General features: G+C 35.7%; 1 pseudogene across 1 annotated transcript in view; it reads left to right on the forward strand.

Annotated features, from left to right (window-relative positions):
• LOC306878571 (serine/threonine-protein kinase Nek11-like) overlaps nucleotides 1-15749 on the forward strand; it is a 71516-nt pseudogene extending 55767 nt beyond the window's left edge. Inside the window, exons 13-15 of the transcript in view lie at nucleotides 2294-2354; nucleotides 5097-5187; nucleotides 15545-15749. The product of the transcript in view is annotated as a serine/threonine-protein kinase Nek11-like (transcript). The remainder of the gene's footprint in view (nucleotides 1-2293; nucleotides 2355-5096; nucleotides 5188-15544) is intronic.
• The last annotated feature ends 2190 nt before the right edge of the window (nucleotides 15750-17939 follow it).

A 17939-nucleotide genomic window follows, 5' to 3' on the forward strand; every position in this document is an offset into this window, starting at 1 on the left:
ATGACCACACGTTAAATTAAACGTTGCATTGCAACCATTTTATTTGAACTAGGGTAGGCAACATGTTTTTTAAACAGTGAAAAACATATAAATGGTGACCAATTACTTACACTTTCCTTTATACATTCATACAGTATACATCTGAAAATAAACTGCACCAACTAGCCATATGCTAATACCATATTTCCTTCCATCCTCAAGGACACTTTTGGTTTGATATTCCTTAAGTATCCTCTTTTCCCTTCCAGTATCGTTTTGAATTATTCACACACTAAACTCAAAGACACCCTCAAGTCTTAATAAGCCCTCATTGACAGGATCATCTGTGTGAAGTGAAGTGAATGATCATCTTATGAAGTGAAGTGACATACTGCCAAGTATGGTGACCCATACTCGGAATTCGTGCTCTGCATTTAACCCATCCAATGTGCACACACACAGCAGTGAACACACACACACCGTGAACACACACCCGGAGCAGTGGGCAGCTATTTATGCTGCGGCGCCCGGGGAGCAGTTGGGGGTTCGGTGCCTTGCTCAAGGGCACCTCAGTCGTGGTATTGAGGGTGGAGAGAGCGCTGGACATTCACTCCTACAATCCCTGCCGGCCCGAGACTCGAACCCACAACCTTTGGATTACGAGGCCGACTCTCTAACCATTAGGCCATGACTTCCCCGTGAAGCATGGAATAAGATGATTTCAGTCATATCTCACAAGCACTCGTGTCCACAGGTAATGGTTATGTACAGGTAATGTGTTACCACTTGTCTGCGGTATTATAGTCTGCATTATGCAAATGTATTTTGCCCATAGAGGGTTTTTCAGCCAAGCTCAAACTCATTATTGCAGATACTTTGTAGTGCTGGAGTTTTGCGGCACAACAGCAAACACATACGTTCAGATCAGGTGTGAAAGAGCCAGGGGCTCATCTGGACTCCCAAGAGATCACAAACTATGCATCTCAGCACACCCTTAAAGCGGCAATCCAATACTAGGCTTCTGCACGATCCGATCAGGCCAGCCGAGGTAGATTAAAACTATTTGTCACCATTGAGAGGGAGAAAAAAAAAACCTTGAAACCGTGATAGTATAAGTATGAAACCAAAAGAGAGAGTGGAATAGACTTCTGCCCCAGTGGATATTTTGATAATTAGCTGGCTCACAGTAAGAGTGGAGTGGCGATGTTTGTGCCGTCAGCCATGGCTGGCTGAGATTCCCCGGAATTGTGGATAGAACAATTGCATTTTGTAAATAGCAGAATAATACATAGCTGGTTCTTCTGCACCAGCATTTTTTCTTTTCTCAATTCGATGCTTTGCACAGATGGCACGACTTGATACCCTTGAACTGCCCAAAGGCCTACCTTCTACCACAATGTACGTGTCTCTTTCACAGTAAACTAGGTCCTGCTTTGAATATGGTTTTCCATTTACAATATTGTGTTTCTTCATGCGTTGCCACTTTTATTTTTGCTTCTTTTCAAATGCATTTTTATGTATATATTAAGAGTGGGTTTTATTTTATTTTAAAAATGTTGTAGATGACGTGAGCAAATTATCTTTGAAATATTCATAATGTTTCGCAAAGAAATACAGTGATGAATGTATTTGTAAAAAAAATCGTCTTGTATAAAATTTGGGTAATTGTAATTGTGCATAATTGTCAGGTAAACTGTATAATAATAGTAGTAGTAGTAGTAGTAGTAGATGTAGTTTTATTTATAAGTGGTGGAAAAGATCTTTTCATGGAAATGTTCATGATTTTTTACAAGAACAAAAAAATATATATATGATCCTGTAATAAATGTATATGAACTTTTGAACAGTTTTAGTAGATGAGTTCTTAAAAATAGTAAGAGCGTGAATATTTTTTAGGAGAGATTATTTTCTAAAAGTCCATAAATGGCAAAATTGTACCTTATTATTTTGCTGATGGACCTTTAGCCCTGCTTCATACTCATTCAGTCTACCCTAGAGGCTTTCATCTTAACAAGGTGAATGTCTCAAGGGAGTATAAAACCCTTCAGGTTGCATTTATCATGGTGCTACTCCCCCCAAACTCTAGGCCAAGTTATCATTTATCATGATATTAGTTATCACAGACCCATTGATTCGGAATGGTGTTTATAGGACCTGTATTTCAAGACTGACATTAGGGAGTTGATTTAAACAGAAGAAGGCACCCTCTCAGCCCTATAATTTCCACTAATATTATAATGTTCCTGTAATATGTAGACCAGAGGGAACATATGGTGTGTTTCAGCCTGAACGTGTTTCTTCTTGTGTGTCACAGGACAGTGACCTGGAGGCCATGATCAGACACATGGAAGATGTTCTGAATGGTGACTCAGTTGGTGAGTATTTATATGATCTTATTTCACTGTCATTCCACACAGGAAAATGCATAAAACAAAGATTAATCCATCAAATCTATGTTTTTGTGTTTTGTTTTTTTTGGCTTGTGTGTTTTTCTTTTTTTTGTATAGGTCTGTGTACCAATACAACCCCACTGACAGGTACACTCCATTACCATTGTGAGATATATAGCATTTTTTTCCAATAGTGGCTGGTCAATTACACGAGAGGTCAGCGAGCAGACAAAAACTGCTTATTGAAAGTCACAGGCCTGTAAAAATGCTACATTCTTCTAAAGAGACGTGAGCATGATTATTTAACTCCATACACACAGAACGAAGGACCCATTTGCCAGTGTCACCCCTCTCAGTGTGTGATACTGAGGATGTTTTCCTTGTTCGTGATGACTCTGAGGTGAGAATGTCAGGCTGTTGGTCTGCCACTTGAAGCCATGGCGACATTGATTAGGTAATTCATGTGAGGCTATTTACAGGCTCTGACCACATCTGAGAAGTTCTGTGTATTTCCTCATCGATAGAACTGGAGTATTTATGTCCAGCACTTAGTTTCTTTCCTGGTTTTATTTTACCTTCTTAGGTTTCAAATGCTTTATATAATCTGCCTTTTTGGACCACATCAATCCCTGACTATTTTTCCCTCCTAAAAACTACCACATTCTATCTAGACAAATATGAAATACCCCTATGAAAATGTGCTATATAAATAAACTTGCATTGCCGTATTTATTTAATTTAATTTTTTATATTTTATTTTATATTTTTTATTTTATTTTATATATATATTTTTACATTTTATTTTATATTATTTTATGTTTTATGTTTTATTTTAATTTTATTTTTTACATTTTAAATTTAATTTTAATTTAATTTTTTATTTCATTTCATTTAATTTTCACCCTAATATATTTGTGTCATTTAAAACCTTTTGTGAATGTTTGGTTTGAAAAGTGTGCTTGTGCATTTCTTTAAATGCTTTTTATTATTGTTATCAAATGCAATGGCTTTCATACATTTCTGAGTGTTTGTATATATCTGCTTGAGTTAGCATTTATTTGTGAGTGTGTTCATGCATGCTGATATCTTCATTTCTCAATAGCTTTTGTCAAGGCCTGTTATTCACGAAAATGGGCAGGCAAATGACTAAATCCTCATGTCAGGCCATATATAATAACTATACACTATTCACCAATCCTCTTATGCCCTGTAATGAAAATGTTACTTCTCACTTCTGAACTCAGCTTCTCTATAGAGTAAGATGAATGATAGCAGGACAATGCTAGATGGGTAATAGCAGCCCAGTGTTGGTGTTTTGGCATCAGTAAGAGAAGAAACACTTTTCTAACCTTATCTTCTTTCTTTATTCACCAACGACCTTGTCAGCACAATGAGTGTCAGATTTGCTCAGTCATAAGAAAAAGAATAGATAGAAAAAAATGAATGATTTTTTTGGGCTCAGTGTGTAGCAGTAGATTTCAGGTGGTGCATTCATATAGAAATATCTGAGAAAGCTGCAGTTCAAAAGATGGATTTATGTGTACTTTTAATGACGAATAAAATACAGTAACAGGATGGAACGTGATGCTTTGAGTGTTATTCATTTAATTATTATGCTGCTAAAAGACAAGCAGTGACATTATATTACACACAAACACATATTTGATGTACAGTACTCAACACAATGCACAAGGTGCTCTGGCACATGATTTCTGTGTACCCTCATCACCTGGTGAAATACACACACACACACACACACACAATCTGGTGAACCGTAACGCACGTCACTGTGGCTGACAGCTCAGAAATGCAGCTTTCTGCTTGAGCTCCACTATCACATCTCTGACTTCATTCAGCACTGGCCTACATAAAAGTGTAGCTAAAACTTTAACAAACCTTTTGCTTGATGTATTTATGTAAAATATCTTCCCCTGGTACCCATTGTCATTTGTTATTCTCTAATAGCTGTATGATGTCAAGGAGATCATAAAGTCTACAATATGCCATAAGACTCTCTTTTTATTAGAGACTAACTCCTAAACATTCATAATAAACATAAAAAAATATGTGCAGATAAATAAATTTATTGCACTGGTGTAGATGCACTGTGTTGGTTGTTTATGATTTTATTATTATTCTCTTGTTTTTCTGTTATGTACATCTCTGTGTGATAAACTGAATCAGTAAGGTTCCTTCAGATTCAGACCCCTCACTTGTTAGAAACCCCAAGTCAATTTTTTTTTTTTAAATATGTAAATCCATTACTGTTAAAAAGTCTAGGGTTGGTAACATTTTGGTAACAAAATGATTTTTGAAGATGTCTCTCATACATTTTTTGATCAATTAAAACAGTAATATTGTGAAATATTTAAAAAAAAAAAAAAGTCAAATTATTTTCTATTTGAATATGATTTAAATTTCTGTGTTTCTTCAGAAATCATTCCAATATGCGGATTTGCTGCTCAAGAAACAGCTTGTGGAACCTTTTTTTTTGATGAATAGAAAGTTAAAAGAAAGCATTTCTCTGAAAGTTTTGGTGAAACAGAAATTCTTTTGAACAGTAGCTTAAAATATGCTCATTTATTTATTTGTTTATATACTGTGTATATAATGTGTAGAGGCAATTTATATTAGTCTGCAAATTTCAAGCATTTTCAAGCACAAGTTCAGATACAAATAAATTCAAATCGGGCAAAACTATCATCTGACATTGTCTTTGTGTTTCAGGATCTGAAGAACAGAAGCCTCAGCTGGGTTCTCTGGGAGAGAGTAGCATCAATACCTCCATGACTGAGGGCAGAATACAGCGCATGAGAGAGTGAGTGTCTCATCCTTGACCTATTCACAGCCATCACCTCTTTAAGAGTTTCTAACACACCCCAGGCACCTCACAATGGGTCTTATTCACTAATAATTGCATTTACCTACATGCTTGGAAGCATTTTTTATGAAGATTATATCCTTCTATCCTATAGCTGTGTTGATTTATAAAGTTTCTGTATACTGTATAAAATGTCTGTCTCCCAACAAATAAGACTAAGAAGTGTTGACCTGTTCAACGCAGATATTTTGCTTACCCAGACCCATTAAAGACCAGATAGTAGGTCACTTCTGATATAATCCACTTGACACATACAATCAGCATATTGTCTGACTCTGTTCTGTATTTGAGCCTGCTTTTCTTGGTCATGAAGCTTCTAAACCCGCATCCTGCCTCTCTTCAATCCCTTAAGCCCGAGTCTGATCTTCACAGGGCCAGACAGATGTGTGGCTCACAGCTAAAACCAGCACGAGCCTGACACTGAACTTCTCTAATGATTTATCAGAAATAGTACAATAGCTGTATCAGCAGGCCACAAGCATGGGGAAAAAGTGCATCAATGCTAATTAGTATGCAAAAATGTCATCAAGACTGTAGCATTGGTTCTTAATTGTTTATAGCAATGATCATTTAGCACTTTAATGGCTTTGTCATTTCCTTTTGTTTTAATTTTCTTTAAAAATGACTTTGAATTGCAACAGCAGATTCTAGTACAAATTTCTTTTTTGTATATCACTGTTCCATGTGTGATTCAATTCAAGCATTATATGAGTATAGTATGAAGATGATATGAGCATTATATGAATTCAAAATGTAGGGGCCTCTGGACAGCATTTCCAAACATGAACAAATGTCTGAAAGCACAAAAAGTCATATTTATTGGTCTTTTTGTACACTGTTGTATATATCAATATCTGTGCCTGCTGTGTTAGTAACCCAATAATCTTGGTGACTCCTCCCTGTGGTGTGTTTATCTAGGTACGTTTTAATAAGGTTCTGCTTGGAATGTCATTTATGATATATAAAGCTAATTTACTATTGTGCACGGATGCTTTTCCATTTTTCCTCTGGACATCATCTCTGTCATTTTCTCTATAGCTTCTTTTCTCGTTTCTTATGTTGGTTTTACACATCTATCTCTCTACAGAACAAATTCTCTTCTCCTCTTCACTGTCTGTATTATCTCTATAAGAGCAACTAATTATTCCCCGCAAAAGTTTGGGTCCGTCGGATTTTTTATTTTGAGAGAAATTTATACTTTAGCAATGATGCACTAAACTGATCAAAAGTGAAAAGGAAAGACATTTAAAGTGTTACAAAAGATTTCTATTTCAAATAAATGCTGTTCTTTTGAAATTTATATTCATCAAAAATCCGACGGGGAAGTCGTGGCCTAATGGTTAGAGAATTGGACTCGTAATCGAAAGGTTACGGGTTCGAGTCCCCGGCCGGCAGGGATTGTAGGTGGGGGGAGTGAATGTCCAGCGCTCTCTCCACCCTCAATACCACGACTGAGGTGCCCTTGAGCAAGGCACCGAACCCCCAACTGCTCCCCGGGCGCCGCAGCATAAATGGCTGCCCACTGCTCCGGGTGTGTGTTCACGGTGTGTGTGTGTGCATTTGTTCACTACTGACTGCTGTGTGTGTGCACTTGGATGGGTTAAATGCAGAGCACCAATTTCGAGTATGGGTCACCATACTTGACAATACGTCATGACTAAGACTAAGATCAAAGAAACTTGAAAAAACTGTAGGATAAATGTTTCTTGAGGGCCAAATCATATTAGAATGAATTCTGAAGGATCTTGTGACACCTAAGACTGGAGTAATGGCTGCTGAAAATTCAGCATTTCATTACAGAAATAAATTAAATTTTAAGATGTATTAAAATAGAGAACAGTTATTTTGAATTGTAATAATATTTCAAAATATTACAGGCTACAAATAAATGCAGTCTTGGTGATCATAAGAGACTTCTTTCAAAAACATTAAAAACAAATCTTAACCTTTTGAATGAATGTGAATTTTCTTTGACAAAGATAAAATTATGTTGTACAGTGAGAAATATGACCATATAAATATTATCTGGAAAATACTTTACTTTTTTATATGCAAGTTAAATTTTTTCCCCCCAAGAGTCCATCAGAGTACTTATACAACAGGTGTACAAAACAGCATAATTGTTTCTATGGCTGTCAATGGAATAAAATTGGTACATTTGAACTTATTTGCCTTTTTTTATATTATTATAATCTTTTTTCTGAATTTTCCCTAGCACTGTCTTGCAGACCACTTGGGGGTCTGTGGACCCCAGTTTTAAAATCTCTGCCCTAATGTACGAAACTTTATGTTTTGATTTCATACCATTGCTTACTGTTTCAAACCACACCATTCTCCAGTAAAAGCTTGGTAGAGTCCTCTATCTTCCCTTCAGCATGACTGCAGAACCTTTCCTGACGGCAAGCCGGGCCTGTGGCTCCCCTACTGAGTGTGGGTTGAAGATATTAATAACAGAAGCGCTCTTTCTGTGAGGGCAGGAATTAGAGGCTGTCAGCTCCCTCTCTGCAAGTCACATAAGAGCGTAAAGATGAGGAGGAGGGAGCAGGAGAGCACAGGTAGCAATTTACAACAGCTGCATTTTCCCTACACAGCCTCTCGTCAGCTGTGCGGTGACTCTACAGTCTTGTTCTTCCAGATGCAGCTCCACTCAGCTCCCATTTCTTTCATTCGGAGTGAATAAGTTATCAGGTATGTGCAGGTGCAGGCAGATTCTAGTGCTGAACAAGTCAAATTCTCTTACTTTGTAAGGTGGTTTATTCAGTTGAGTCACTTTTCAACTGAAGGAACTTTCAGCTAAATAATAATATGGGTGACTTTTCTGTCCTCTAGAATGATTTTGAAGTTTTGCTTTATTTTTAGATTTTTAAATAGTTTCTTTGAATATTTAAAAGAACATTCAGAAGACTATTTAAGAAAAGAATGCAGAAAGGTAAATTTGCCAGAATTTCACGATTTTGGGGAAACATTTGTAAACTTCCCTCAGTAGTAAATAAGTGTTACTAGGCAACTTCTACTTGCCACTTTTTATGAGAAAAGAGCTGGGGTACAATTTTTTATTGTTATAAAAAAGAATTGTTCCCTTTACTGCTGCCATCACCATCCCACCCAATATTTTAGAGATAAATTGCTATTTTCCAGAAATATTTTTATGTGGTCATAGTGGAAAAAAAGAAGTGACAGGAGAGCACATTACTGTCAGTGTAAAGGAGGGACTGTTTGAAAACAACTCCAATATTTTGTCATTACCAACTTTTTTTTTTTTTTTTTTTTAAATATGAATTTTTGTAACTACAACTAATTATTATTTAGTAACTAGTTTCACAGAAAGTTTACGTTCAGTCCATTTCTGACTTCAAAGTGTTGCCTGAATTGTTATTTTTTAGTTGGCTTAACCATTACTGAAGTTTTTTAGTGCACATGCACGTGTTTTTATTAGTTTAGTCAACATTAGCATAGCTAATTGTTGACTGGATTTGAAAATAACCATTCATTCAATGTTTTTCAAATATATTTGTGTAGACTTAATGTAATATGTCCTCTCAACTAAGGCCAAGCAATAAAAGTAGCTCAACTTAAATATTTTTGCCCTTCCAACATTTTGTTAATTAGATATTTTACAGTGTAGATAAAATGCTGTGCGCGTGAAACACACAGTGCATACAGCTTAATATATTTCCTTTTTCAAGAGTTCATGAAGTCACAAGTTGTAGTTTTGTAGTATTTCCTAATATTTTGAATGAGCTTTTTAATTTTCATTTAAATTGTACTAATTTTGTTATATGATTTTTCAATTATTATTCATTATAATTTTTTATTATTTCTGTTTTGTTTTATAAATATTTCAGTTTTAGTAATTTTCGTACTTCAACTTAAACTTATTTTCAGTTTCAACTTTCATTTATTTCTTTTTTAAATTTGTTAGTTCGTTGTCAGGACTTTAACGTTTTTGGTAAATTTAAGTTTTTCATTTTAATGTTTTATTTCTCTGTTATTTCCATTAACGAAAACAATTTTAAATCAATTTACTTTTAGTTAGAAATAATAACACTGGTCAAAAGTGCCCCTAACTGAAGGATCAGCCATACTTCTTGGTCATCCTGCCTTGTCCAAGGACACATGATACGGGGTCACCAGTAACACCAAATGTCATCAGACTAACTATTAGGCTGTCACCTCATGTGTGATTAATTTCATTTCTATAATTTTCATGTCAAAATCTTGACCTTGAAAGCAACAGATGCTTTTAATCTTATTCTGGGCTAATGCCTCTTACAGATGCATGCCTGTATCAACTCATTTGGTTTTTATTTAAAGGAAATCCATTTCCTCTAAAGTCACTTGTCAGACATAAGATCTGAACCCACAACCCCATGTGAAGACCAGCATGCTCTTCTTCTGAGAAGACTGAATCATCTTGAGTAAAAATGCTTTCATTGTGCTCTTTAGAGTTCAGTACATTATACAGTATGTGCATTTGGGGAATATCTCGAGGACAGCACTCAAGGGTATATCTGAAAACAAAAGATGATGTTTGATGTGATAGTTTGATGACGAGACATTCCTTCACCTAGCTCATCTCTGCATGACACATGAGTTCTCTCAAACTTGTTTACGTACGGGATTGCATCTTCTGTTGATCATTATGTAGGACTTCTTTTGTTGACTGCACAGCTCATTAAGCCTCTGAAAATAGCGGATCAAAGCTGCGGTATGAAGCGTACATTCACTGAGATATCGGCCCTCTTTTATCAGAGCAAGCACAGAACCGGTACCGTTGAGAAACGTCTGAGCTGTCGAAGTAACGGCCCAGAGCAGTAGATGCTTGTAAGTCATTATGCTTTTGTTGTTGAGGAGGTTCCCAGGGTTTTGGGAGCTCTCTATAGAAGGATGGCGAGTGGTGATTGCAAAGGAAAGAGCCTGGAGTTGGCCAGGAAGTGGAGGGTCAGGCGGAGAGCTGTGTTTATCAGGCTGGGAGTGGGGGCTGATTGCAGCTCAGCCTTGATTACCACCACTAATCAGCTGGAAATGGACTATGTGCGTGTATATGAGTGGGCATGTGTGTGTGTGTGTGTGTGTGTGTGTGTGTTAGCAGCAAGTTGTCGACTTAAACAGGAACGCCTCTCTTATATGAAAGCACTGTCTGAAATTGACTGACAGAGTTGAAGAGGGCTGGTCGTTGTGATCTCAAAGGTTTCTCCGTTATAATTGTCTTTATTCCTGGCTTCTTGACAAATTTGTGAGTCATAATAACAGAGAGGTCTGATTGCTCGCCTTAAACTTAATGACTAGCATACTTAGCTTTGTCCTTCATAAGAAAGGATGTTTATAATGCATCTCGATTTAGTTATGTCACAGTACGAGCAATAGTTTTCTTTCACTCCATCGCTTTTTTGAGTGATTCACTCAAAAAAGTAGGAGGATGTTGTGCTAAGTTCCATTCACATTTAACACAATTTCAAGTCAATAATAGAATCCACCAAATAGCAAAAATAAATAATTCTTGAAACCTTCCTCAGTAATTTTAACATGTACTGAGCACCTTTTTGCATTTTATAAGAATAAAAGAAAAAAAAGATCCGCCTCTAATCCTCTTATTTGGATACATAAACTCTTTTGCTCTTTGGTGAATTCTGTGAGTGATACACGACACATGTTTCTAAGAAAAGTTGTGACTATAAACAAATATTTAGTTTTTCCACTAAGCTTTCCAGTCTTTTTCCCCCAGAGTTTTAACAAATGACAGAAACTTTCAACACTGATAGTGGAAAATATAAAGAAATTGCAATATTTCTATCATTTTTATATTAATAAATTCATAGTAGAACAAAAAAAACTGTGGATACATATTACGTATATCATAATGTATCACTATTTCCACAGAAATGTTAAACTTAGAAGACAATACATTTTTCTTAAGCAGGAAATTGTCATATTTGAATGATTTCTGAAGGATCAAGTGACACTAAAGACTGGAGTAATGATGCTGAAAATTCGGCTTTGCCATCACAGAAATAAATTACATTTTAAAATATATTAAATATAATATATATTAAATAATAATAAATATTTTAAAATAGAAAAATAATTTAAAATTGTAATATTAATTTTTTTTACTGTTTTTAATTTTGATCATCTTACAGACCCCAAACTTTTGAACGATAGAGTTCACTATTAGTTAAAACTGTGTTTATGACATTGCCATAACCTTCTCATGATGGGCCACTTTCAAATCACTAAAGTCATATGCGTATTCCATGCAGTTCATAAAATAAAATTATTTGCTCTTTCCATTTCACCAAGCTGGAGTGCTCAAACTTCCAGAGTCACAGTGAAACTCCAGGGAAGCGTGGAAAGAAGGAGACAGCAATTACCTCACGCTGAAGTGGGCAGGGGGGGCACAATCGATTTAATCCCAGACCGCACACACTCATATCCCGGTCCCCATTACTGCAGAGGATTGAGCAGGCTGGAGGATTGAGCTCACTGAAGCTCGAGCTGATGCCACCGCAGCCCTGCCATTCCTCAGCATCAGCAGCTGTCTGCTGCTCATCAGGCCTGATACCTGTAAGATATGACTGCTGTCTGCCTCGAGGCATAACTTTCCCTGTTGACAGTCGACACTCTCAGGTGACCTGTTATATCTTGTTAAGATATAACAGCAATAACAGAACTAATGAGAAGTAGTGACAACAGGTATGCTACTGGAAAACAGTATGGCTGGTTGTGTAATATCTTAGTTTGGCAAAGTTAAAGTGGAGGAGCATTCTATGAAATGGATGTTTTGCCAGTTCACGGCGTTTAAAATCAATTTCTGTACTATATTAAACATTATATGAATATATTTTTATTGAAATATGGTTAAATTGTGTTAGCAGAAAGGTAACGGTAAAAGGTAACACTTTTAAACTTTCATGGCAATACAAAGCTTCAGCACAAGATTGTAAAAAAAAGTGTTTCATAGAAAAATAATTCAATGCAAATATTTCTAAAAATCATAAATATTAAATTTTTATCAGCTGTTTGCTGTATAAAATCATTGAAAAGGATTGACCTTTTATTGCCCTATTTTGACAAACATAACAGATGTGATGAGACATGTCATGAAGATTTATGGATTTTTTTATTACTTAAAAAAAAAAAAAAAAAAAAAGATGTTAACGGTTAATATGTCAACATGACAGAAATAAGATAAAGTTACTGGATTTTTATAGATGTTACAAAAAAATTTAAAATAGTCATTTACGGTGTTGTTTTAAGATAGATAGATTGGCACACACTAGTATTTATTTCAAATTTTCAGTTGGGTTTTATTTTTATATTTTCAGTTTTCATTTAAATTTTATGCTCTATTTTGCTTCTGTTTTTTTTGTTGTTGTTTTTTTCATTTGGGTTTAGTTTGAATCGATTTCACTATATATGTCATTATATTTATATTTTTAGATGTTATTTCAGCTTCATTTCAATTAACAAAAAATATTTTTGAATTGTTTTAGTTAGCAATAACAGCACTGTCATTAACACATTTGTATATGAGGGACAGAAATGGCATCCATTTTTTCGAATGGTCTCAGAAATCCAATCTAGATTCTAATTGAAATAATGAAATAATCCACACTCTTATCAGCTCATCATCACTAAATCTACTATTAATATGCTAATTAGTTCAGTATTTCTCTAATTCCATGTCACTCTCTCTCTGTAATGACTGTAGTGGTCCTTTTTTCGGCTCGTGGGTCTAGATTTTTGTCTTTTTACAAGTCTGACTCGGGAGAAATGTGCCACAGATGATTTATGTCATAATCAGGCCCACCTGGAATCAGCAGCAGTGACATTAATTGGACGTTGTTCCTCCCTAAAGGCTGGATGGTGGATGTGAGGATTTGCTCTAATTAAGGCACAAAAGCATCAGCAAGGTTTGAGATGAATTAGAACATAATTTCCCACCACGATCAATTCAGAAAATGTGAAAACAAAAAATTTACAGATTTCATTTGGATCTGGTCATTGTGATTCTCTCTACCTGAATAACTGGTCCTATATTTCATAGTGCTTTTCTGAGATCTTGTCATCAAGAGATGTGCAAATATGAACTAACAACCGCAAACTGCAAAAATGTATCAGAATGACTCACAAGCGTAATTTTGGCCATTTTCCACTTATTCTATGATACATGCCTCTCAACACCCCCTCTCCTTATATTTAACACGTTCACCCCCTCTACTTGCTCCTGATCTCATCTGTCACCTCTGCACTGCATTGAGATCTTGTATTAGACCAGGGCTGTCCAAACCGATGTCCTGAAGAATTTAGCTCCAACCCAAATCGAACACATCTGAAGCAGCTAATCAAGCTCTTACTAGGCATACTAGAAACTTCCAGGCAGGTGTGTTGAGGCAAGTTGGAGCTAAACTCTGCAGGTCACCGGCTCTCCAGGACCAAGTTTGGACAGCCCTGTATTAGACATTGCATTCTGTTTCTTTAATATTCAATCTTCATTCCCCTAGTTATTCTTGAATAATCAATTCATAAGTACTGACTATCTTTTAATCATGCCCTTTCTGTCCTGTTTTGCTGAGTTGCACAGTTATAAACTTGTTTTTATAATATCACTCATGCCCTTGACTGCGAAGTTAAGGTGAAAACAAAACTTTGGGCAAAAAAATGCTCTCAAACCATCAATAACACTGTCAACAGGGGGTGTCTTTTCCATTAAAATATTTGTATCTGTCATAGGAAATGACTGTGTGTTGTGATACATATAAAAAATGAAAATTGAAAGTCACATATTTCATTGAGGGTTCATTTTCTTCTCATGGGCATGAGGAGAAACATTCATACTTTTGATTTGGAAAGTACCGCAGGGATTACACAGTTTGAGTTGACTTGTTTTCATAAAGGATGTAGATTTGAGCCCGTCAGGCCCGAACATATCTGAAATGGTTATGTTGCCATATTCATCTCCTTGAGTGGTAGGTACTGATCATTGTACTTGTTAAAAGAGTTTGAGAATTATTTTTAATTTTATTTATTTATTTTTTTGTGTGGTGGTGGTTGTTAAAAAGCCAGATCACCGTCACAGTTCTTTATACTGTCAGAAGACTCTTGTGAGTTTTAGCAATAAAATCAAGACAGTATAGATTGGGATGATTTGTAAAGTACTTGATTTCACAAAGGGACCAGAATCAAACGTGATACCATATAATAATTCATTTAAAATGATAGTCACATTAGTACAAAGCCTCATGGACTATGCTGTTCCTGTAGTTCTGAACTACAGATGGACTGACACAAAAAGAAAGACACTACATCATCTGGACCCCTTGTGTTTCTTTTAATTGGCTTTTTAGGGGTGATATTGTTCTTCTCTTCCTGCTGTCTCTTTCATTCCTCCTCCTTTCTACATCCTCTACCTGATGGCATTACTTTGACTTTAGGCTACTGAGTGAAACAAACCCAAACCTTGTAAGTTTGAACCGTCTCAGATGATATCGCAGCAGAAACCTCTGAGCTACTGCAGCCAGCAATCCATCATTGACTCTCAACTTTTCACACTTTGAGTCACAAATGTTATATTGTCTATAACAATAAAGTGCCCTGTCTTGGAAAGTCCAAATCAACTTAGTTCCCCTAGATAAGAGGAAACCTGATTTCTATGGCTCTATCCCTCATAAGAATGACAATTCCTGATATACCAAGATGGAATTAATTACCTTTTCTTCTGTTATCTGAGTTTGGTTGGACCATTACTAATGTACTGTCTCTCCGATCTCTAGACTATCAATTTTTGAGAAAGAAATTGAATTTTCCATCTTGGTCAACACTTACATCAACTCATCATTCAGATATCTCACTGTCTCACATTAAATTGACACATTCACTAAGGCATTACTTATTTTTAACTCTGTTTGAAGGAAAAGGAAAGACGTTCTATTTTTGATCTGTCAGTTGTGGATCTATTTCACCTTATGGTGTGTGGGTGTGATGGGCTGTTCTGCTCTTGCTGAGGGGTCCAAAGGTGCTGGTAAAGATCACACTGACATTGAGACGAGGATGTGATTCACGGTGCCTGCTCACATACCCAACACCTGTCAGGGGGCGTTTTTTACAAGAGGTCCCGCTTGGATGCATCCACTTGTCCCACAGTGTTGAGAGACTGAATGCTGTAGGATACATGTAGAACAGGAACACAGAAATCTGCTTGCATTTGAGTTTTGAGACTTTATAAGTCCTTTATAAATGTGAACTGGATTATTTTAACTACTATATAAATTTGGTCTTTTATTTGGTCTTTTAGGTCTGTCTGTCGGAAGCTAGGAGATGAGGTGTTCCTGAAGGTCTATGACTATCTGAAGCAGGCCCGACAGAGGCAGGAGAGCGAGGAGAACATCAGACAGGCTCTGATCCAGCTGGTGGAGAGGCCCGGTGATTGCTTTGAAGTAGATCAACTTCTTTATTATGAAGAGCTGCTCTTTGCGGCACAGGAAAACACTGTAAGATAACAATGAAGCAGATACACACACTTTCACACTCACAGATGTTATCTGTCAACAACTGTATAGATCAATTTATGTACTTAAGATCTGCCTATGGTGCAACTTCATATTATTACGTTATATATTATAGATTATATTATAGTATTATATATTATATTAGAGTAAAGCAATTCATATATTTTAGAATTGCTTAACTTTTAATTAATGTGCTAGAATCGCGCGCGTGTGTAAATAATTTTATATAAAATGAAAATAAAAAAATTATCTTATTACTGATTAGACATATAGACTTTATATCTAAACTAATCTGAAGTTTAATACTGTAAAAACTATTTACAAATAGTTGAATCTGCTGTTTAGAATTACAGCACCACAAAATGCCTTTTGATAAATTTTAATATCAAATTATGAATATTTAATATTAGTGAATATTTCCCATCTTCCTTTAAAACATGCACTTCACTGTCATCTATAAAATAGAAGTCAATTAATTAAATATAATGAAATATGGGTCATTTCCATTAAAAAGAATGGAAATGTATTCATATGTTGATATGCGATATGTTGATATGCGTTCATATGTTTGTATTTTGATGTTAAAATGTAACATATGGAAATGTAAATTGTTTATATGTAAATTGTCTATATGTAAATTGTTTCTGCAGTGTCTGGAGCACGCTCTCAAGAATTTCACTCACGAAGGCACACGTGCTGTGGTGATGTGACAATAAAAGTGATTTGATTTGATTTGATTTGATTTTTTTTTGTATTCATATGTTGTGCGTTTATGGATAAATCATACTGGAAATAGTTCAAAAGAATGTACAAATGCATTATTAAAAGTTACACTTCCTTTAAACTAAAATCTACATTCTAAAACAATTCTACATTCTGTTTGCTACATAAGTAATTCAGGATTGAATTAGAATTCTTAATTCAATTCTGACTGCACACAACTGATATATTTGTGATGTTTGTTGCACTCAAGTCATATTTCATAAAGATTATGTACTTAGGTCTATACACATTGTTCAAATGTTATTTTAGGTAAAATATTGTTTTATTTTATATGCTTTATATAATTTCCGATGGGTCTGTCACTAGTTCATTCTTTCACTTCTTGTAAGTTTGAAAGAACTGCACTGCACTGACATATTACATTTTTCATTGTTTTCTGAAAACCCCTGGTGTTTTATGATTACAGTTATTAATCGACCTGTTTTGTGGTGCCTGTTCACCAAAAATTGGCTGATTTCTCACAGCACAGAAGTTAGTGAGCTGAGTAAAAGGCAACGGTATAAGATCAATAGCAGAAAACACTGAGGCACAGGGACTTTAGCGCTCAGTCAGACTTCTCCATTGTTGTGCTGTTATCGCTGAAGCAAACCGAGACATTCATTAACTTATCGACTTTTCTATGACATGAATGTAAGAATGTTGTTGTTTTTCCCCCGATAAAGATAATCCAAACTCAAAAGATGGCTTTAATAATCTTGCTAATTGAACTGCACACATTGTACCACTCTGAAGATGGAGTGCTCTTCACAATACTACCACTGATTTAATCAGATAATGTATTTGTTTCTACAAACAGCTGTTTGTCTAGTAATGCTTTTTGTTACACTGTTACCATGAAAGTTCAAGGTTTGTGTGTGAGGTTTGGAGAAACTTAGCAATACATGATGTGCTCACCAGTGGGATCCACTGCAGTGAATGGGTGCCGTCAGAACAAGAGTCTAAACAGCTGATAACACATCACAATAATCCACAAGCAATCCACATGTAATCTACATGAATGAATGAATGATGCATTTATATAGCGCTTTATTGTGTATTGCTGTACACCCAAAGCGCTTTACAATCATGTACATCACATGACCTTAGACCTTCTAATCCACATGTAATCTACACGACCTTAGACCTTCTAATAATTCATATCTGGTGAGGTCAAAAGCTGCATGCTTGTAAGAAACAAATCCATCATTAAGGAGTCTTAACTATAAACCATCGCTTCTGGCCAAAATAAAACACCCCATAAAAACACGAACGCGCAGATTTTCACTTCACAAGATGTTATTTGATGGATTATTGTGATGTTTTTATCAGCTGTTTGGACACTCATTCTGACGGCACCCATTCACTGTATAGGATCCAATATTGGGAAAGTGATGTAATTCCTGATTTCTCAAAATCTTT

Source organism: Barbus barbus (genome assembly GCF_936440315.1).
Source record: "Barbus barbus genome assembly, chromosome: 12".
Taxonomy (NCBI): Eukaryota; Metazoa; Chordata; class Actinopteri; order Cypriniformes; family Cyprinidae; genus Barbus; species Barbus barbus.